General features: G+C 40.3%; 1 pseudogene across 1 annotated transcript; it reads right to left on the bottom strand.

The window, feature by feature from the left end:
- Positions 1-1,137: 1,137 nt before the first annotated feature.
- On the bottom strand, positions 1,138-22,578 carry LOC146253832 (uncharacterized; annotated as a pseudogene). The gene is made up of 5 exons (XR_014731660.1): positions 22,440-22,578; positions 16,712-17,533; positions 8,706-8,714; positions 5,359-5,854; positions 1,138-2,402 (listed from the first exon to the last, which is right to left on the bottom strand). The product of XR_014731660.1 is annotated as an uncharacterized LOC146253832 (transcript).
- Between the last annotated feature and the right edge of the window lie 1,248 nt (positions 22,579-23,826).

Here is a 23,826-nt window from a genome sequence, read left to right as displayed (position 1 = left end):
TTTTTTTTAACCTTCGCAATGTGGGGGGTCTGAGACAGCTCAATGGTTAAAAGAAAATGCTTCACTTTGTTGACGACGGTGGGTCACAATGACTGATGGGTCAGAATGACCCTAGGAGAACACAAGGGTTAAAAGGCCTCTCCCTCACGGCCCACTTTGCTGCAGTCTCCCAGTCTTGTAGATTTACCCTCTACAACATCCGGGACTTGATGTTAGTTTCATCCAGGATCACAATGACTCTTATTGAGTGACTTGTTGCTCTTGTAGGTTAGATATAACGAAGTTAAGTCTTGTACTCGCTGTGAAATATTTTACTGTTGATTGTTCTTCTACAGGTACAGTCCTGCACTTTTTGTGGTTCTTGTTGTTTTAATTTGTACCTTGTATAACTGAATGCTCTTATGGGTCTTCCCTTTTGGCACTTGTTTCGTTTTTTCACAATGTATGTTTCATGTTTTGACTGCTTGCAATGTTTGGGACTACCTCGTTGTTATGATCAGTGACCTATGCTCTTTTGTAAAGCTCTCTCTTGGAAGTCGCTTTGGATGAAAGTGTCTGATAAATGCATAAATGTAAATGTAAAAGAGAGAACTCTAAAAGAGAGTTAATTTATGAGTTGTGTATCTGAACACTTAAGTTGCCAAACTTAACAAAAAATTATGTATTACATTGTAGATCATTGTATTCATAGAGGAACTTGACAAAGTATGGTGTCAAAATGAAGACTTTAATTAGAAAATCAATGACAACGACTATACAACTATAAACACTATAATATAGTAAACAACAATAAAAAAGTAAGGAATAAATTATGTCTGTCTTGCTGGTTCTTGATCTTCTGCTGTACTTTCGATATGCACTCTGGTGTATTTACGGTGATGTACAGTGAATTAAATATTGTAATAGACCTCAGACAGGTCTTTCCAAAGCCTAGGGGGGTGATGCTGAAATCCTTAAAGTCCTTTAGTATAGACACAATTGGGCCAAGTGTGAATCCTTTGCAAGACAAGGGAATATCTTAACACATGTTGGATCACTGCATGCACAATCTCTGTAAACCCTGTAAATATACATTACACAACAATAAAAGTATTACTGGAATGTGATGCATAAAATAAGAAACAAAATCAATGAATATTGAGCATTTTGATGTTTTTTTATTTTTTATTATTAAATTACAACTGTGTCCTTCAAAACTGAAAGGTTTCCGTCATTTTTTACCAAGAATCTACCCAGTCTGACTCAAGCTTCCCCTCCATTGTTACAGGGGTAGAGTATCTTCCCTGTATCCTGTCATGTTGGTCTGTAGATCTGGTGTTACTGCATGTGCTGTCCCAGTAGGTGCAGGCCAGTAGTTCTTCCAGCTGTGGGTCCTACAGAAGTTCTCAGATGGTGACTGCTGGGACAACTTCACCCTCTTGGGTTTTTCTATCATAGATATGCATAAACTGTTCAATAGGTATACAGTTTGTTTGACATAAATAGTCAGTGTGTGCCGCTTAGATCTTCTCTCCTGTGTGGGTCCTGTAGTGAGCGCTTAAATTGCCAGCCTGGCTAAAGGTTGGCCCATTAAGGTCACAGCTCTAGGGCTTATCTCCAGTGTGGATCCTGCGGTGAGCTGTGCAATTGCTAGCACGCCTAAAGGTTTTACTACAGAGGTCACAGCTGTAGGGCTTCTCTCCAGTGTGGATCCTGCGGTGATCTGTCAAATCCCCAGTCAGTCTAAAGATTTTATCACAGAGGTCACAGCTGTAAGGCTTCTCTCCAGTGTGGACTCTGAGGTGTTCTTTGTAACTGCTAGCACGGCCAAAGGTTTTACCACAGAGGTCACAGCTGTAGGGCCTCTCTCCAGTGTGGATCCTGCGGTGATCTGTGTAAGTGCTAGCACGGCTAAAGGTTTTACCACAGAGGTCACAGCTGTAGGGCTTCTCTCCAGTGTGGATCCTGCTATGAATTCTAAAATGGGCAGCCTGACTGAAAGTTTTACCACAAAAGTCACAGCTGTAGGGCTTCTCTCCAGTGTGTATTCTGCAGTGAACTGTGTAATTGCTAGCACGGCGAAAGGTTTTACCACAGAGGTCACAGCTGTAGGGCTTCTCTCCAGTGTGGATCCTGTGGTGATTTGTGTAATTGATAGCACGGCTAAAGGTTTTACCACAGAGGTCACAGCTGTAGGGCTTCTCTCCAGTGTGGATCCTTCGGTGAGCTGTGAAGTGGGCAGCCTGTCTAAAGGTTTTACCACAGAGGTCACAGCTGTAGGGCTTCTCTCCAGTGTGGATCCTGCAGTGATCTTTGTAATTGCAAGCACGGCTAAAGGTTTTACCACACAGGTCACAGCTGTATGGCTTCTCTCCAGTGTGGATCATCATGTGCCTCTTGAGGCTACTGGATGAAGAAAGGCTCTTCCCACATGTGTCACAGTGATGTGTCTCCATAACTCTGCTCTCTCTTTGGTCTCTGTCTGGTCTCTCTGGATCTTCTATGTAGTCTCTGGAAGCTTGTTTTTTTATGGTTGGTCCTCTGTCTGGTTACTGCTGTTTCTGGTTGAGTCTCTCTGGTTGAGTCTCTCTCTGTAGTCTTTCTGGTTGAGTCTCGCTCTGTAGTCTCTATGGAGCTTTAAGGTGTCTCCTCGGTCTAATCTCCGCCCATGATCAGGTATGATTGGCCAGTAGAAGATCTGCAGCTTTCACATATAAATGAAATCTTTTGTCTGTCATAATGGGCCACTTTGCATATGTAATGTTGATCATTTGTGTCACGACCCCACCCCCCTGAGCTTGTTTCCCTTACTCACCTGCTCCTGATCATCGTTATCACTCTACTTAACCTGTGGCCTGACATCCAGTCCCTGCCGGATCGTTAGACGTACCAGTACGTTGCGCTTTAGTGCCTGGATTTGTAGTATATCTCTAGTCACCCTGTTCGCTTTGCAAATTGTTTCTTTATTTTTGTGACCGGACTCCTGGTCCTGTTTCAGCCTCTGCAGCCTCTGGAACCCGTTCACTCCCGCCTGACCACCCTCACCACCGACCTGCACGTTTGTTACCACCATCACCTGTCACCAATAAATACTTCTTTTTTTTTTCACCACCTACCAGTCCCGGTCTGCTTTTGGGTCCCATCACTAGGAATTGTGACAATTTGATGAGAGGTGTATGTTTCTCAAGTTTATTTTTACTGGAGAAATGTATTTCTTCAAATATTGTTCTTTACATCTTGGTACAGTTACAAAATATAGTTGAATCATTGTTTTATTATGTTAGCTTTGTGTAGATACCAAGCATGACTTGGTTATCTTTCATGAAGAAGGAATAGATACTAGAACCAAGATTTCAGTAAACACAACATTAAACAAGGTTGTTCTGGGATATTTCAACACAAGAACCCCGTTCTACAAAATTTCAAAATGCTGTGACTGGACGTGTATCACTGCATTTCGTGGCCTGGGGTGGAGATTTCATAAACAATGTATTCCACATGACATAGTACACGGTCTGGTTGCGTAATTACCATAGCCTACCACTAGATGGAAGCGGTAGCCCGTAAAGATGTGCAACAGATGCTCATGTGTGTGCTAAAAGTGTTTTAGTTTCAGTACGAACAAATGTGCCAAACCAATTGTTGTTGCTTGCCACGCTGTTTTGCAAATATTTTTCGATAGGTCACCGATGTTGGTACAACACCTGTTATGTTTGCAGTCTCAGACTCAGGCGAGGGCAGAGATAGCAGAATTCAAGCGACAAACAACTAGCCTGGCTCTGCCCTCCTACGTACTTCAGCTCAATTTGGATTTTGCTTCTGTACAAATGAAATGTACGAGGGTCTGGTTAGGACCAGGCTAACAAACAACTGCCACATGTAGGCTAATATAACTTTTGATTCAATGTTTTATTGTCCATCATTCAATGTATTTTGCCTATACATAAATTAACCTTGCAATGTCATCGCAGATTAAAATTAAAATTCGAAATATGTATTCCTTTTGTGAGGAGGTGGCAGAACCACGTCTCTTTCGCTTATTACCTGATGTCGAGTGTCCTTTGCTTGAGCACTAACCACCTAACAGGGCTGAAGGGGTGCTTTGACGTTGAACAATGGGTTGCCTTCGTTTTGGGGGGTAAGTCTTCAGTTGCCAAACTTAACAAAAAATTATATTATATTGTAGAACATTGTATTCATAGAGGAACTTGACAAAGTATGGTGTCAAAATGAAGACTTTAATTAGAAAATCAATGACAACACGACCATACAACTATAAACAGGGTTAGGGTTAACCCTAACCCTATAATATAGTAAACAACAATAAAAAAGTAAGGAATAAATTATGTTTGTCTAGCTGGTTCTTGATCCTCTGCTGTACTTTCGATTTGCACTATCTGGTGTATTTAGGGTGATGTACAGTGAATGAAATATATTTTAATAGACCTCAGACAGGTCTTTCCAAAGCCTAGGGGTGTTAATGCTGAAATCCTTAAAAGTCCTTTAGTATAGACACAATTGGGCCAAGTGTGAATCCTTTGCAAGACCAGGGAATATCTTAACACATGTTGGATCACTGCATGCACAATCTCTTTAAACCCTGTAAATATACATTGTACAACATTAAAAGTATTACTAGAATGTGATGCATAAAATAAGAAACAGAATAATATCAAACATGACATAAAAAACTGTTTAGAACTATATTTACAATAACACAGCTTTTAATGATAATTTCAGTCTTCCTTGGTCCACCTTCCTCTTCAACTGTTGAGACCACCTTTCCAGAGGCGTGTCATTAAAGTGTGATTGTCATTTTAGCATTCATGCAAATCAACGACTGTCCCAGACGAGTGTCTGGGTGACCAGTGACAAAGGGGCTGTATTATTCAGGTCTCTGCCAATACAGCCCTATAACACGATTATCCGTCTTCATCAGAACTAAGTATTTCATTCAACCAGAAATGAATATTGAGCGTTTTGATGTTTTTTTAAATGAAATTACAACTGTGTCCTTCAAAACTGAAAGGTTTCCGTCATTTTTTACCAAGAATCTACCCAGCCTGACTCAAGCTTCCCCTCCAGTGTTACAGGGGTAGAGTATCTTCCCTGTATCCTGTCATGTTGGACTGTAGATCTGGTGTTACTGCATGTGCTGTGTCAGTAGGTGCAGGCCAGTAGTTCTTCCAGCTGTGGGTCCTACAGAAGTTCTTTCAGGCAGTGACAGCTGGGACAACTTCACCCTCTTGGGTTTTTCTATCACAGATATGCATAAACTATTAACTGTCAATAGGTAATTTGTTTGACATAATAGTCAGTGTGAGCTGCTTAGATCTTCTCTCCTGTGTGGTTCCTGCAGTGATGTCTGAGACTGCCAGCCTGGCTAAAGCTTTTACCACAGAGGTCACAGCTCTAGGGCTTCTCTCCAGTGTGGATCCTGCTATGAGCTCTGAGATTGCCAGTCTGTCTAAAGGTTTTACCACAAAGGTCACAGCTGTAGGGCTTCTCTCCAGTGTGGATCCTGCTATGAACTCTGAAATGGGAAGCCTGACTAAAGGTTTTACTACAGAGGTCACAGCTGTAGGGCTTCTCTCCAGTGTGGATTCTGCGGTGATGTCTGAGATAAGTAGCCTGGCTAAAGGTTTTACCACAGAGGTCACAGCTGTAGGGCTTCTCTCCAGTGTGGATCCTGCAGTGATCTGTGTAATTGCAAGCACGGCTAAAGGTTTTAACACAGAGGTCACAGCTGTAGGGCTTCTCTCCTCTGTGGATCCTGCAGTGAAATCTGAAACTTTTATCATGTCTAAAGGTTTTACCACAGAGGTCACAGCTGTAGGGCTTCTCTCCAGTATGGATCCTCATGTGCTTCTTGAGGCTACTGGATGAAGAAAGGCTCTTCCCACATGTGTCACAGTGATGTGTCTCCATAACTGTGCTCTCTCTTTGGTCTCTGTCTGGTCTCTCTGGATCTTCTATGTAGTCTCTGGAAGCTTGTTTTTTTCTGGTTGACCCTCTGTCTGGTTACTGCTGTTTCTGGTTGAGTCTCTCTATGGTTGAGTCTCTGTAGTCTCTCTGGTTGAGTCTCTCTCTTTAGTCTCTCTGGTTGAGTCTCTCTCTGAAGTTTCTATGGTGCTTTAAGGTGTCTCCTCAGTCTAATCTCCGCCCATGATCAGGTATGATTGGCCAGTAGAAGATCTGCAGCTTTCACATATAAATGAAATCTTTTGCCTTTCATAATGGGCCACTTTGCATTTGTAATGATGATCATTTAATGAGAGGTGTATGTTTCTCAGATTTATTTTTACTGGAGAAACACAAAACATTTTCACAAAACGTATTTGGCATACAACTCTTCTTCATATTTATTTGGTTTTCTTAAAAATTATAGGCTATATTTACATTAATATTTATTCATTTAGACACTTTTATCCAAAGCAACTTCCAAGAGTGAGCTTAAAAAAAGTGAATAGGTCACTGATCACAACACAGAGATATCCCCAAACATTGCGGGTAGCCAAACATAAAGCATACATTGTGAAGAAAAAAAAAACGGGCAGGGCAGTCTTGAGCGGTGGGACCACCAGACGGTTGTCAGACGAAGACCGTAGGTGGCGGGTTGGGGATGTAAGGCTGGAGGAGAGACTTGATGTAATCTGGTGCAGTCCCGTTCACCGCTCGGAAGGTCAGTACCAGGTTCTTGAATATCATACGGGCTGTGATGGGTAGCCAGTGAAGGGAGATGAAGAGCGGGGTAACATGGACGCGTCTGGGTAGGTTGAAGACCAGATGGGCCGCTGCGTTCTGAATCCTCTGGAGAGGGCGGATTGCGCATGTTGGGAGACCGGCGAGCAGCGAGTTGCAGTAGTCCAACTTGGAGTGGACAAGTGCTGGGTGTAATGCTCAGACAGCTCTTGATCCTCCGGATGTTGTATAGGGGTTGAACCTACACGACCGGGAGACCACAACAGTGTGGGCTGTGAGGGAGAAGACGTCACCACGAGGTTCCTGGCAGAGGATGAGGGATTCACCGTCGCCAATCCCAGGTTGATTGAAAGATCGTGGGAGATGGAGGGTTTGGCCGGGATGATGAGAAATTCTGTTTTGGCGAGGTTCAGCTGGAGGTGGTGCTTGGTCATCCAGGCGGAGATGTCTGTGAGGCAGGACTCAATCCCCGGATCAGTTCGGGGGAACGACAGGTACAGCTGCTTGTCATCAGCGTAGCAGTGGTAGAAGAAGCCATGGGAGGTGATGATCAGTGAGGGGGTGTACAAGGAGAAGAAGAGGGGGACAAGGACGGAGCCCTGTGGGACACCAGTGGAGAGCTGGCGGGGGCCAGAGAATTTGCCTACTCAGGAGACCTGGGACTGAGGATGAGGAGGGAGGAGAAGGTAGAGAGAAGTTTGAGTTTTTTTTTTTGGTTTTTTTTAAGAAAGTATTGTGTTTTAGCACCAGTTATGCGAGCAGAGAATGATATGATTAGACATGGTAAAAAAAGAGACACATGTTCGTTTCACAGGGCAAATAAAATCACAGAGAAATATCTGTCTGTTTTTGTATTCCATTTATTCCATTATCTTCATGTATCTTTTTAATCCTGCATATTTACTCTAATTTATATGTTGGTCTAAGATGATTCATATGAAATGTTCCAATAAAAGTTACAAAGTCCAGGTTTACAAAATACTATTTATAAAAGGAAACACGCACAGGCTTGGCTATTTTCGCATTTACCAACTTTTATGAAAATGTGTCTATAATGCTTTAAACAAAGCTATTGCAGTCATTCAATGCATTCTGTATGAAAGCAATGAAAAAAGTAGCCACGGTTTAATCCACAGACTTTTGTTAAATGTGTGCTAAGAGTTTTTGATTTCGGTATGAACAAATGTGCTAAACACATTGTTATTTTTTGTTGTGGCTTGCCACACTTTTTTTTTTTTTACAATGTATTTATTGTTTTTGAGTTTGCAAGTCATATCAAGTTGAGTAACAACAGAACAATACACAGCAAACATTTTCACCCTGTCCCCCCACCCATAATAATAGAGTAATTAAATAATAGTTAAATTAAAAACAGATAATAAAAAGAAAATAAAGAGATACATAAAAGCATACTTTACACACTGAATAATGGGTGTTTTTTGTTGTTGTTTTTCCTACTAGTCAATGTACATAATCAGATAGTTGTCCTACTCCCCCAGAGCCTGTTCTTGCTGGAGCAAGTTACCAACATTAGTATTATGTCTTAAGAAGTACATAAAAGGTCCCCAGGTATTATCAAAAACATTTTGTTTTCGTCTAACAATATACGTTATCTTTTCCATTTCCATGTTTGAGGCCATTTCTTTAACCCACATACCAATTCTTGGGCCATCAACACTTTTCCAATTAAGAGCAATTATACGTTTAGCTTGTAATATACACATATCTATGAATCTGAACTCTTTGCTTTGTAGAAGTGGTATGTTAGGATATAGACCAAGAATAAAAAGCTTGGGATTCAATGGTAATTTCTTTGATAAAATTTGATCAATCCTATCAACAACATCCTGCCAGAAGGTTTTCACTTTCCCACATTCCCATATACAGTGAAACAGTGTCCCCCTTGCCTCATCACACTTCATACAGGTATCAGGAATATTATCCTTAAACTTATGCAATTTCACAGGAGTTATATATGTACGCATCAGCCATTTATACTGTAGGAGTTTTAGGTTGCTGCTGACTGACTGCCTCTGTGCCTCTTTACAAGCCTCTCTCCAGTCTTCTAAAGATATTTCCTCCTCTATGTCTTCATTCCATAATCTCAGTTTTGATTCTGATGATTCAATAGATCCAGACACAAACAAGTCATACAGAGTTGAAATTAAACCTTTGCCATAACAGTGTCTAGTGACTGCTACTTCTAATGCAGAAATGGTCGGTATATCTAATGAAAGGTTTTGAGAAGAGGATATAAAACTCCTAAGCTGAAGGTATCTGAAAAAGTTATTATTTGGAATGTCCTATTTGGTAGATATTTCCGCAAAAGACATAAACACTTCATCCTCCTCCCTGTACATGTCTTGTACTTTCCCTAACCCCTTTTCAGCCCATATCCTCTATCCTTTAGCCCTGGTTCAAAGTTGGCATTACCCCAAATAGGACTGAAGCGTGAATGGGACAAATTTATATTCAAATATTTGTGTCGAACCAAACATCAATCATATTCAATATAATAGGGTTGTCTGTATTTTTCTTCAGATATTTACGGCCTGCTGAGTACAAGTACAGGTGCAATGGTTAACTCGGTTTAACAGTGCGGGATTCCAAATCAATCCAAGCAGGGGGATTTCCGGAAGAGAAGTAAAACATGATCGACCGCAATTGAGCTGCCCAGTAATACCATTGGATATTTGGGCATTTAAGGCCTCCTCGATCATATGGTAGATAAAGTAAAGATAGACGTAATCTGGGACGTTTATTTTGCCAAATAAAGTTGGTAAACAGTTTCTTGATTCTTGTGAACAAGGATGAGGGAGGAGGTAGGGGGATATTCTGGAACAAATAAAGAAATTTGGGGAGTATATTCATTTTTTGAATATTAATCCTGCCAATCATTGAGATAGGTAAGGATGTCCAACGCTCTATTGAGGAAATACTAGCTTCCAGAATTGGGTCATAGTTTATCTGAGCAATCTTATTCACCTCAGGGACAATTTGTATTCCCAAATATGTAAAATTATCTGTTGACTTGAAAGTAGAAGCATATACAGGACTATTTCCCCTCTCTGTTTCGATAAGTAGCATTATAGATGATTTTGAGTAATTAACTTTATAACCGGATATTTCTCCAAATGTTTCAATAAGACTTAACAGCGCTGGGATAGATCTATGTAGATTTCTAAAAATTAATATTACATCAACGGCAAAGAGCGCTATCTTATGTTCTAAATGACCCTCTCGAATTCCATAAATATCGCTATGTGCCCTCACCGCTATAGCAAGTGCAATCGCAAGGATAAAAAGCAATGGCGATAAAGGGCTCCCTTGCGGGCAACTTCGACAGATGTTAAAAGGTTTAGAAACCTTACTATTAGTCAAAACTTCTGCAGTAAGCCATGTACAAAGCAATCTAACCCATTTAATGAATGTAATTCATACCAAAGCCAAATTGTTTTAACACCTCAAACAGATGGGGCCATTCAACACGATCGAAAGCCTTCTCTGCATCAAGTGAAAGTAAGGCCGTGTCTGTGGCCTCGCTCTGACTGTATAAAATATTGAGCACTCGTCTGACGTTATGAAAACCCTGTCTCCCTTGAATAAACCCATTTTGGTCTTCCCCCACCACCCTAGGTAGAAGATCCTCCAATCTTCTTGCTAACATTTTACAAAGTATTTTTGTGTCTGAATTTAGAAGGCTAATTGGACGCATATTTTCACATTTTGTATTTGTTTTCCCTGGCTTTGGAAGTAAAGTGATTAAGGCGCCCCTCATAGTTGTGGGGAGAAGACCATTCTCAAAGGATTCCTGAAACACCTCCAAAAGGGGTGATATTAATTTGGTTTGAATTTTTTTATAGATATCTATCGAGATGCCATCGGGGCCGGTGTTTGTATCACCCGATGCATGACTCTCTGGATTGGCACCCCCTCGCGGGAGGGCGCGATTCAAAGAGTGAAGGATTTCGTCTTGATATTGCGTCCAAAAGAAGGGGAGACAGAAGTCTCAAATTGTACCGTCTTTGTTGTTAAATTCAAGAGAAGGATGTCTGTTATCTGTGTAAATATCAGATGCTATTTTCAACACAAAATCCTTAAAATTCGTCATTCAAACGGTATACGCGAACCAACATTCTTGCTCCACGACATCGCATTCTGAGGAAATATACCCCCCCAGTATGATCATGATTATTGCTACACAAAATGTATTTTGTGTAGCAGGTTCAAAGTATTTCACATGGCATGGCTCTTCATACTAATGTATAGGTTCAAAGGCATGCGATTTCAATGCAGTTAGCCTGTGCGTAGGGTGGGTTACTCAGACAGGTCGAAAACAACAGCCTTCTGATCCAGAATCAGCTGTCCTGAAAAGGGACCAAAGGTTCACATGCTTAGCCTACAAAAGACAAGTACTAAAAACAATGTATCAACTATGTATCAACATCAAAAGAACCATCAAATCCTTTTTCAAGATAGGAAATATTATTCTTATTGTTTAAGTCAATGAAATAAATGAAAAAATAAAATATAATAATCCCTCACCTACCATGGACTATTCTGTTTTCAGACCTGTCCACCCTATACATACACATGTATTGGTATTCAATTTATGCTATTAGATGTACATAATGCTGGCGTAAAAGGATAGAAACGTATGCGGGGGGAGAGCATTTCATGGCAGGTTTTACATGGGATGTAAGTCAAATCAAATCAAATCAAATGTATTTGTATAGCCCTTTTTACACGCAAGCATGTCACAGAGGGCTTCACATACGCCCATAGAACTGCCCCTCAACCGACCTAAACCCTCAAGGAAGACAAGGAAAAACTCCCAGAAAAACTCCCAACGGGAGAAAAAATGGAAGAAACCTTGGGAGGAGCAATTCAGAGAGGGATCCCCTCCTCCAGAGACGGTTGGCAAGAGAGAGGAGCAGAACACAAGCTAAACATAGTCATACAGTGTCAATGGGTTTTGAAACACCAAAAATCCATTGTTCGGCTTTATAGACGTTGGATGGGACCTGGAAACTCGCTGTTGGCCGTCATGGAGGCTGGTTTCCGGTTGACGACCTGGTCCAGCGTTGGTAGACCGACGACCAGGCAGGTCCTGACAGCTCAGACCCCCCACACCACAAGGGATGTGTGGGGGGGACAGAGAGGAGAACAGGGATTAGAGAATGCCAGGAGCAGCTAACAGTTTCAGTCGTAATAGAATGAGATCCCCACCGGTCAAGTGTGGACTAGTGCAGCAATTTAACAAAGCTAAGAGGGTATTTGATGCAGCCCCACACACCAAGACAGCGACAGCCCCCCTTGGTTGGAACATGAAATCTGTTCCAGGGGAAACAACTCTAAAATAGGTTATATTTATACGAATAAGGATGAAAACAACCAGCCCCCCGTTGTCTCCAACTAGTAAACTATAACAATTAAAATATACAGCAACGGAACTATTACAGTAACAATATACAATAACAGGTTTACTTTATTTGTAACATTTAAATGGGCAGTGTGAACATAAGCTAAAATTACAATTTAAAAGTTACATGTGATACACACATAGGCAAACGCACACCCCAGGTTTACATAGAAAGTACACACATTTAACAATCATAGGATTGACTAAACAGGAACGTTTTTAATCTAGTTTTAAATGTCGAAACAGTATCAGCCTCCCTAATTGAGACAGGTAATTTGTTCCAGAGAAGAGGTGCTCTATATGAGAACGCCCTACCTCCAGCAGTTTTTTTCTTAATTTTGGGTATTACCAGATAGCCGGCATCTTGAGATCTTAGAGTCCTTGCGGGGCAATAGGGTGCAAGGAGACCGGAGAGGTACAGTGGTGCCAATCCATGTAGAGATTTGTAAGTTAGTAGTAAAACTTAGAAATCAGCTCTGGCTTGGATAGGGAGCCAGTGTAAAGAGATAAGAGTAGATGTTATATGATCAAACTTTCTTGTTTTTGTCAATAGTCTAGCAGCAGCATTTTGTACCCGCTGTAAATTTTTCAAGTAGGTAATTGGGAGGCCAGAGAACAACACATTGCAGTAGTCCAATCGGGACGTAACAAAAGCATGTATTAGTTTTTCAGCATCATCCTTTGAGAGGAATTTTCGTATTTTGGCAATATTACGTAGATGGAAAAATGCAGTTCTGGTGATTTGTTTAATATGGTACTCAAACGAAAGGTCTGGGTCCAATGTGACTCCTAAATTTTTTACCAACTGGCTTTGAGGTACTTTGACACCATCTAAGTTTAAGGTCAGATTGGATACATTATTTCTGCATTTTTTAGGGCCGAAAATTTGAACCTCGGTTTTATCCGAATTAAGAAGAAGGAAATTTGCTGTCATCCAAGTTCTCAACCCGGAAACACATTTTTCCATAGCATGTGGAAATTCTCCAGGCTTTATGGACATGTATAGCTGAGTATCATCTGCATAACAGTGAAAATTTACCCCAGAGCTTCTAATTATGTTTCCTAAAGGCAACATATAGAGTGAAAATAAGTAAGTGCAATGCACCCCCTGTTAACCCTGACTAGGACAGTGTGACATGCCTGAAACTTACTGTGCTTACTCATACTAGTGCCCTCAGTGTACAGTAAGAATCATTTGATGCTGGGATATACAGAACAGACAATAGAGGGGGGGTGCATCTCACGACAGGCTTAATGCACCCCCCTGCTAACCCTGACTAGGAAAGTGTTACATGCCTGAAACTTGCTGTGGTTACTCGTACTAGCCCCATATTGTGCAATGCACACACTCTGTGAATAACAGACACTATAAAATTAAAGATATTGAATACAATTAATTAATATAAACCTTTTATTATTTGCAATGCAGTTGCAGTCCCATATTACCTGCTGGTAGGTATTCTGATTTTGGAAAACAGTACAAATGAGCTGACAGGACAACCACTGTCCTGTTGTAGTTATACGCATAACCAACACAATCTAGTGTATGATAAATACATGACTCCTTTTGTGTTATTTTCTTTGTTACTAATGTTTATTGAGGTACATCTTCACAAAGTATTTCTTTATGTCAAGGCAGTTCTGTATATCCCAGCATCAAATGATTCTTACTGTACACTGAGGGCACTAGTATGAGTAAGCACAGTAAGTTTCAGGCATGTCACACTGTCCTAGTCAGGATTAGCAGGGGGTGCATTAAGCCTGTTGTGAGATGCACCCCCCCTCTATTGTCTGTTCTGTATATCCCAGCATCAAATTATTCTTACTGTACACTGAGGGCACTAGTATGAGTAGGCACAGTAAGTTTCAGGCATGTCACACTGTCCTAGTCAGGATTAGCAGGGGGTGCATTGCACTTACATCTAATGGAAAACCTGCCATGAAATGCTTTCCCCCCACATACGTTTCTATCCTTCTACGCCAGCATTATGTACATTTAATAGCATAAATTGAATACCAATACATGTGTATGTATAGGGTAGACAGGTCTGAAAACAGAATAGTCCATGGTAGGTGAGGGGTTAATATGTTTTATTTTTTCATTTATTTCATTGACTTAAACAATAAGAATAATATTTCCTATCTTAAAAAAGGATTCGATGGTTCTTTTGATGTTGATACATAGTTGATACATTGTTTTTAGTACTTGTCTTTTGTAGGCTAGGCATGTGAACCTTTGGTCCCTTTTCAGGACAGCTGATTCTGGATCAGAAGGCTGTTGTTTTCGACCTGTCTGAGTAACCCACCCTACGCACAGGCTAACTGCATTAAAATCGCATGCCTTTGAACCTATACATTAGTATGAAGAGAGACATGTGAAATACTTTGAACCTGCTACACAAATAATAATCATGATCATACTGGGGGGGTATATTTCCTCAGAATGCGATGTCGTGGAGCAAGAATGTTGGTTCGCGTATACCGTTTGAATTACGAATTTTAAGGATTTTGTGTTGAAAATAGCATCTGATATTTACACAGATAACAGACATCCTTCTCTTGAATTCAACAACAAAGACGGTATAATGTGAGACTTCTGTCTCCCCTTCTTTTGGATGCAATATCAAGACGAACTCTTTCACTCTTTGAATCGCGCGCGCTCCCGCGAAGGGGGTGCCAATCCAGAGAGTCATGCATCGGGTGATACAACACCGGCCGAAGTGGCAGCCTTCATACAGCCAATCGCTTCTGCAATTTCCAATACAGTTACATTTTGATCTAATGCTCTACTTTCTTCCGAAATTTTGGGAATATCAAGGTTGTCTAAGAATTGTGTCTGCGTGTCCAGATTAGGAGAACACTCAGAGCTGTATAATTTCTCATAGAAGACTCTGAAGGTCTCATTAATCTCTGTCGGGTCCACTATAGTTCTACCACTTGGGGCTTCAATACAACTAATAGATCTTTCTGTTTGTTGTTGTTTAATGCGCCATGCTAGAAGTTTTCCGGGCTTTTCCCCCTGATCATAGTAGGACTGTTTGAGTCTTATTAAGTCAGCAGCTGCTTTGTTAGCTGCCAATTCATTGTACCTATCCATCGCTTATTACCTGATGTCCAGTGTCCTTGGCTCGAGCACTCACAACATCAACATAACGGGGGTGCAAATGCTGAAGGGGTGACTTTGAACAAACTTGATGGGTCCGTTTTGGGGGATAAGTCTTGCCTCATAAAATCTGGGACATTTAATCATTCTCTTAAAATAGAGAAATTATATTACATTGTACAATATTGTATCCATAGAGGAACTTGCCTCTGAAAGTATGGTGTCAAAAAGAAGACTTTAATGAGACAATCAATGACAACAGGACCATAAAACTATAAATACTATAATATAGTCAACTGCAATAAAAATAAGGTATAGGTTAGGCCTGTCTTGTTTGTTTTGGTTGTACATCTGTTGTATTTAGCTTGACGTAAGGTGAATTAAATATATTGTAATGTCCTCAGATCGGTCTTTCCAAAGCCTAGGTGCTAATGCAAAAATACTTAACAATCCTTCAGTATTGACACAATTAGGCCAAGTGTGATTATTTTACAAGACAGGGGATATATCAACGCATGTTGGACCACTGTGTGCACAATCTCTGTTAACCCGGTAAATATACAAGTTACATCATTACAATTATTACTAGAATGTGGTACATAAAATAAGAAACACAATCCTATCAAACATGACATTAAAAGCTGTTTAGAACTATATTTACAGGAACACAACTTTTAGTGAATTTCAATGTCTTCCTCGGTCCACCTTCCTACTCAACTGTTGAGATCATCTCTCCAGAGGTGTGTCATTAAGGTGTGATTGTCGTGAAGTAGTCATGCAAATCAACGATCCCAGACGTGTGTCTGGGTGACCAGTGACAAAGGGGCTGTATTATTCAGGTCTCTGCCAATACAGCCCTACAACACAATTATCCGTCTTCATCAGAACTACTAAGTATTGTATTCCTGTACAGATACAGTTTCAAGAACAACCTGCATGAGCCTCAACAGCTCTTGTAATTAAAGCAATAACAAACCAACCAGTCATGTTGGACTGTAGATCTGGTGTTACTGCATGTGCTGTCCCAGTAGGTGCAGGCCAGTAGTTTCCAACTGCTGGGTCAACTTCACCCTTTTGGTTTTTCTATCGTAGATATGCATAAAATGTTTGTATATGTAATTTGTTTGACATAAATAGTCAGTGTGGGCTGCTTAGATCTTCTCTCCTGTGTGGGTCCTGCAGTGAGCTCTGAGATTGCCAGCCTGGCTAAAGGTTTTACCACAGAGGTCACAGTTGTAGGGCTTCTCTCCAGTGTGGATCCTGCTGTGAACTGTGACATTGCAAGCCTTGCTTAAGGTTTTACATTTAGTCATTTAGCAGGAGCTCTTATCTAGAGCGACTCACAGTAAGTAGGGTGAAGCGCCTTGCCCAAGGACACGTCATTTGGCACAGCCGTGAATCGAACCATCGACCTTCTGACTACTAGCCCGATAACCTAACCGCTCAGCCATCTGAATCCCTTGGGTCCCATGTGGATTCTGTGGTGATTTGTAAAACTGCTATACCTGATAAAGGTTTTACCACACACTTCACAGCTGTAGGGCTTCTCTCCAGTGTGGATCCTGTCGTGAAATCTGAAACTGTTAGCATGTCTAAAGGTTTTACCACAGAGGTCACAGCTGTAAGGCTTCTCTCCCGTATGGATCCTGCTGTGAACTGTGACACTGCTAGCCTTGCCAAAGGTTTTACCACAGATGTCACAGCTGTAGGGCTTCTCTCCAGTGTGGATCCTGTAGTGAAATCTGAAACTGTTAGCATGTCTAAAGGTTTTACCACAGAGATCACAGCTGTAAGGCTTCTCTCCCGTATGGATCCTGCTATGAACTGTGACATTGCAAGCCTTGCTAAAGGTTTTACCACAGACTTCGCAGCTGTAGGGCTTCTCTCTAGTGTGGATCCTGCTATGAGCTTTAAAATGGCAAGCCTTGCTAAAGTTTTTACCACAGAGGTCACAGCTGTAGGGCTTCTCTCCAGTGTGGATCCTGCAGTGATCTGTGTAATTGCAAGCACGGTTAAAGGTTTTACCACAGAGGTCACAGCTGTATGGCTTCTCTCCAGTGTGGATCATCATGTGCCTCTTGAGGCTACTGGATGAGGAAAGGCTCTTCCCACATGTGTCACAGTGATGTGTCTCCATAACTCTGCTCTCTCTTTGTTCTCTGTCTGGTCTCTCTGGATACTGTATTTAGTCTTTGGAAGCTTGTTTCTCTCTAGTGGATCCTCGGTCTGGTTAGTGTTGTTTCTGGTTGAGTCTCTGTAGTCTCTCTGGAGCCTTAAGATGTCTTCTCTGTCTTGTCATGATCAAGTATGATTGGCCTGTAGGGGATCTGGAAAAAAACAGTTACAAGTTAATGAGAACTCAGCTTTCACATATGAAGGAAACTTGTGTATGTCATTTTGTCCATTTGGCATATGTAATGTTGATAATTTGGTTACTGGTGTATGTTTCTCAGGTTTATATTTACTGGAGAAACAACACTGTGATAAAAACGTAATCTCTGGCACACAACTCCTCAGAGTGATTTGGTTTCCTTCAAAATAATAATAACCTATATGATGAATTACTTCACAATAAGCATTACATGTAAATTAACAATAAAAGGACTCTGGATTGGAATAGCAAAGTTCTGTGAGGTAGCTGTAATGTATTTGCAACAGTACCTCCGTAAAAATAGGTAAGTTAACTAGCTTTTATGTTTTGCTTGCATTTTCCTGCAAAGGACTGTGCACACAGCCTCGGATGGTGGATTGCGAGAGTAGTGAGCTAGCTAGCAACCATCAATGCTAGAAGTATGAATGTGTTGTCTAACTACATCAGGTTACTTTGAAGCTAATGAGTCATGACACACAGCCAAAATGAGCAGCTTGAGCTATTCTTAGCTTGGCGACAACTTGGCAACAGAGTTGGCTAGCTTTCCCAACACCACAATTTGACTTCAACATAGAGTCAGCTTATTGACCTTAATTTTACCTTCACATTCATTTAATGCAGAAGTTCCCAAAGTGGGGGGCGCGCCCCCTTGGCGCGGATGGAATTAATCAATAAATTACACTACTTACATATCATGGACAAGTTTTTCACCGGGCTCCACGTAAATGCAAAGCAGAGGATGAAGCATCGCCAAATGTGCTTCCAAAGCAATTTCCTTACAAGGCAAATACTAGAAAATATGACAACACATATATTGTCTTTGGCTTCACCTGTAGCCTACACAGGCACAAACGTAATTCGCGAGTGCAGAATTCCGCGGAATTACAAATACAATGCATTGGTCTGAGGCCAAATTTAAATAAACTTGTCAACTCATATTACATCCCTATTCTTTCAAAATATTTAACCTGTAAACAGAGCCCATTGCCACCAGTGTAGGTTGTTCTGTGATAGCAATTGAAGGACGTCTGTCAACCCTGAAACTGATACAGTAACATTCAGGTTTGACTAGCTACTGTAGCCAATATTAAAACCTTAGCCAAAAATGCAGAGATTCAGCCCTGAACAACTGACACGAAAACACTTATCAACCAAAATTACAGCCATAGACAGGGCCAGGGATTTTCACTCGATCTTTATGAGGATGGATCAATACTTTTTTGCAAAGTCTGTCAACATTCAACTGACCATATTTGGCATCAAACTATTGTGGAATATCTTCGGTCGCTCTGACGCAAGTCTTTCAAGAATTTCAGACTGAATAACCGCAGAAAATGTGAAAAAAAATCTGCAGATTTTGTTTGGGCTTGTTAATGAGGACAGACCGCAGTGTGTTGTCTGTCTTAAAGTGACAGCTTGTGACAGCTTGAAGCAGAACAAGCTAAGACGCCAGTTTCAGCCGCCAGACGCCAAGTCTAATTTTGTGGATGTCTATTATACAGCAGTATAGTTTGTGAGTGAATAAAACTCCCTCACAATTTAAATTGTGTTCCAACTGAACTTGTTTTATGGACATTATCATCCAGTTAGGCCTATCAAAGTTTTTAAGTACACCCTTTTAATGTTAAAAAAATAAACAGAGGGGTAAAACAGATTAAATAGATTGAATATTTTTGCAATTAATCATATGATATAATGTGATTAAAGGAGACATGAAATGCTGTTTTTGGATGCTTTTATATAGGCCTTAGTGGTCCCCTAATACTGTATCTGAAGTATCTTTCCCAAAATTCAGCCTTGGTGAATAGTTACAGCCACTACGAGCAGTCCCTCAGTGAGCTTTCCTCAAAACGCGCTGTTTCTGTAGCTTTAAATGCTAATGAGGAGGAGAGGGGCAGCAACATGCGCTAATGTTTACAACGGATTTATCGCAATGGCTCGTAGCCCCCGTTGTTGTAAGATGCCTCGAATTTAGCCATTCTCATCTGATCACCCTGGTTTGCAGAGGTGCACACTCATAATAATTTAAATGAGGGGAAAGGCGGATATCGCACACGCCATAACACCAACAGCATAACGGTTATCCAAATAACAAAGAAGTGTACAACACTGGCGTGACAGCGTTTGTATTCACACACAGTTGATGCCATTTATCTTTACATTAGCAACAGTAACTCAGCTGTTAGCTGCAGAGCTAAATGTTACAGCCACTTTCTAAGGGTAGCAAGCTAGGTAACCATATACAGTAAAGCAACAAAATGATAAAGCGTTAGTTAACTTACTTGTCCAAGGTTTGTAGCTTGACCAAGGAGATTTAGTATTGATCCAGAATTTAATTTCAGCAAGGCCAGCTTTGTGTAGGCTCAAGTTGAGGAAACAGTAGCGGCTAAAATGTTTGGCGCAGACATGCAAAACTTTGGGAAGTTGTGTCAGCGCATTTCCAACGAAAATACAATTGAGATAGTGGTTGTGCAGAGGCTCGGATGAAGGAACTAAAAAAGATTTGTGTTTGCATTTGTACATCCAAGCACTGAGCAACTTTAATGCATCGTTTGTTTGCTCGCCATGATGTCTCTCCAGGAAAAACCGATATCGCACTCACCCTTGCACGGTGGTAGCTAAGTTTCTCATGGGCGGGCCAGATGATCTGGGCGGGCAAAGCAGAAAGAGGGGAGGTAACCTTCCCCCCATCTACGTCACTAGGGGGAGATTTTCAAACAGAGCAATTGAGCCTTCATTTTGTCAAAGGCGGAGAAGAACACGCAGGGCTTGGTTTACACTTATCGAAAATTCTAGCCCCTGGGGGACCAAAGGCAGGCTAGGAGAACTCATATTAATGTTAAATAACATCATAAAATGAAGTTTTCATGTCATGTCTCCTTTAAAACGCGATCATTTTTGGACACACAGCAGGACTGGTATGACTTTTGTTCACTATATCACCAAAATACTGCCTAATATCTAATAATGCCTTAGATATCACTCAAGAAAAAGGTATTTTATTTTTTCAAGCCTGTTTGTTGCACTGCAGATAGGACAAGACTTCAGACTTTTGTTTGGTGAGACCACAGCCTACAGATTCCTGAAGTGGCCAACCACAATCAAAGAAAAGGTGATCAAGGAAAGCCACCACAGAACTCTTGGATTAGATGCGCAATGCTGAGTCAGCTGTTGAGGCTGAGAATGGTATGAATTAGGGCTGTTAACGAATATTCTAAATTCTAAAACTGGTTGTTCCCATCCTTGATTGTGATTGGCTATATCACATTCCATGCCGTTGTAAAATCCAGCATAAACTCACAGGTTGTCCTCATAACATTCTTTAAAATTCGATATGACTGCGCATCGAATATTTTAAATCGAAAAAGACGGCAAAGATGTCAATCTGGCTGTTGTGTGGCAACGATTTATGTAGGAACTATACTTTGTCGTAGCGGAAGAAAGACGGTTTATTATTAAACTATTTTGTTTCTACTTGTTTTTATTGATGAAACTATATCAAATATTTGTAGTAACAGTTTTAAAAAAACAATAAACCCCGCGAGTCTGTGGTTTACGCAGATTTTAGAACAGGTAAAGGGGGTTTTCGGCACTCCGCTTCGCATTGTGCCTAACAACTCCCCTTACCTGTTCTAAAATGGCAATGGCAATGCAGGTGCCCAGTAGCACTCAGGTTCTTAAAGTGCATTGGGCTAAATATCATATCGGGTATGTTTATCGCCCACACCTAGTTATCTGTGGAAAAGTAGAATCTGAAATGCCTCTGTTTTTTTTTATTGAATCTGTTGTGATCATGATCCATGAAAGATTGTTATTGCTCACTCTGCCTTTAGCTACTGTAGCTTTTCAGGAAAATGTTCATGCATATGAAGTGACCAGGTTGAAAACTTGCTTTATCATAGGCCCTTTGACATACATTTAGTCATTTAGCATCTGTAGTTGTTCATTGGTGTCAAAATACAGTTACAATAAATGCTGGTATGGTTATCTGTGTTAATTTGCTTTTGACCTTCCATTAGCTTTCAGTAATTCAATAACACTGATATGCCTTTGAGTTTTTAAAATAACACTATACAAGTATATATACCAAAAAATAATACAAATCAATATTTCTTACACATTTCAGTGTTCATTTGAACACTTTTCCCTCTGGGAGTCAAATGGATGAGCGATGAGCGGTGAGGGAGTCGGGCTAGTAATCTAAAAGTTGCCGAATCGTTTCCCCACTGTGCCAAACAATTTTTTTTCATATGTTACTCTGATGAGTGTGATTAAAACACAGTTTGTACACATTTCAGTGTAAATTCGAATACAACTTTGAGTAGAATTAACTCTGAAAAACTGACATTGATTAAAGAGTAAATGTATTTTCAAGTGGGACCAAATATGATCTGAAACAGAGTTAAATGTAACACTGTATGTGTTGAATTATTTTACTGTGTACACTGTATTGCATATGTCTCCTTTTAGTAACAGAATTTAAATCACGGAATGTTTATGAGCAGTGAACTTGTATTGGCTCCAGAACACGGCACACTATCTTTACTGTGCCCACGAGGGCGGTCAAATTAAAATACACAAAACGTGAACGTACGTACCTTGGGACTCACAACCATAGATATATATAAACACATCTATGCTCACAACACTGTCTACATTTAAATAGCATTAAAAAACATATGACATCCACTTTTCACAGCGTAGGCCTACTAACATATCCCCATTCATGAAGGGAAACACTGAATCTAGATAACAACACAATGGAGGTAAAGCTAGCTAGCCAACACCGAAATGAGTTTTAAAAACAAGTCGCAAATCCTGGATACAACGTCAAAAGCAACGCATATAATGCTAGCACTTACCTTTATAGATATCAGAACTGCAACAGAGCTTTGATCTTTAAATACATTAGGTCTTTAAATACATTTTACCAAGTAGGGAAACTTCATTTTACGTACGACAAACTACATTGATTTAGAGCTCACGTAACCGTGGACACAAACAAATGACTGTAAAAAGTCAAGGATGCCAACACTCGAGATGCCGTTGCACATTTGAAACACCAGATGGCACCAGAACAGTAAAAAGGCTACAATGATAGGCATGCATGCGTCATATTTTCATTGATTTTCGTATTAAATCGTACATTTGAACTGTTAAAACAATATTGAAGAGAAGGGCTTGTCTAATTATTAAAAGTTTAATATGTGAAATAAAACTTTCACTTGTTTAGTTAATTGATGATTTGCAGTCTGACAAATAAATAAATCATAGCATAAATGTAAATCATTATGTACCTTATTAAATTGCATAGCATAATATTCCCTTTGCATCGCATCTCATTGAATCGCATCGTGTCGAATCGCACTGCATCGCAATAGGGGTGAATCGTATAGTATCGCATTAGTAGTTGCTTTTATGTATCTTTAATGCATCTGATCGTTGGCAGTGCATCAAGATGTGTATCCCATCGTCCTCAGTGATGGAGATGCACATCCCTAATGCATGGCAAGTGTGAGAACGCCGTATTGCGTAGAGGCAGAGAGCGGTATTGCAGACGGCAGCCACATATTGAAAAAAAGAACTGAACTAACCTAGCTCATTATTTGGAGCTTTGAACTAAGTTCAACATTTTGAATTATGAACTATGAACTGAACTAGTTTATGTAGAAAGTGAACTTTCCCAACACTGCTTATTACAATACACATTGTGAATTGATTGGTGAATGTTTGATTTTATTTTTGTTATCTAGATAGGCTATGCTATCTTAACGTTTAGCCTATCTAGCTTTAGCTATTTTCCAACAACATCCTGCACATTGTTTTTTAATATCTAACCTGGCTGCGGCCTTATGTATGGAAGCAAATCGTGACCAAAATTCAAATGAAAATGCATTTCCAGAAATGCTTTTTCATTTTGAGAATGTGGCTGCATTATTTGACTCATAAATAAAATTAGTAATCAATCATCCTATTTGCATTTTAATTTGCTCATTCTGACTGCTCATTCTTTCACTTAATTAAAATGAAAACGAAAAAGACATTTGAAATTTCATTTTCAAAATATGCCCCAGCAAATAGATACCAAAATTCAATTTGAAATGTAAAATTCGAAAATGAAAATGCATTTCCAGAAATGCGTTTTCATTTTAAGAACGAGGCTACAAAATCGTGACCACAATTCAAATTCAAATGCATTTCCAGAAACGCATTTTAATTTACAAGAACATGGCTGCAAAATCGTGACCA

The sequence above is a fragment of the Hypomesus nipponensis genome, chromosome 17, assembly GCF_054491055.1.
Source record: "Hypomesus nipponensis isolate SF chromosome 17, ASM5449105v1, whole genome shotgun sequence".
NCBI lineage: Eukaryota > Metazoa > Chordata > Actinopteri > Osmeriformes > Osmeridae > Hypomesus > Hypomesus nipponensis.
The sequence above is the reverse complement of the archived record's forward strand: the minus strand, read 5'-3'. Positions and strand labels throughout refer to the sequence as shown.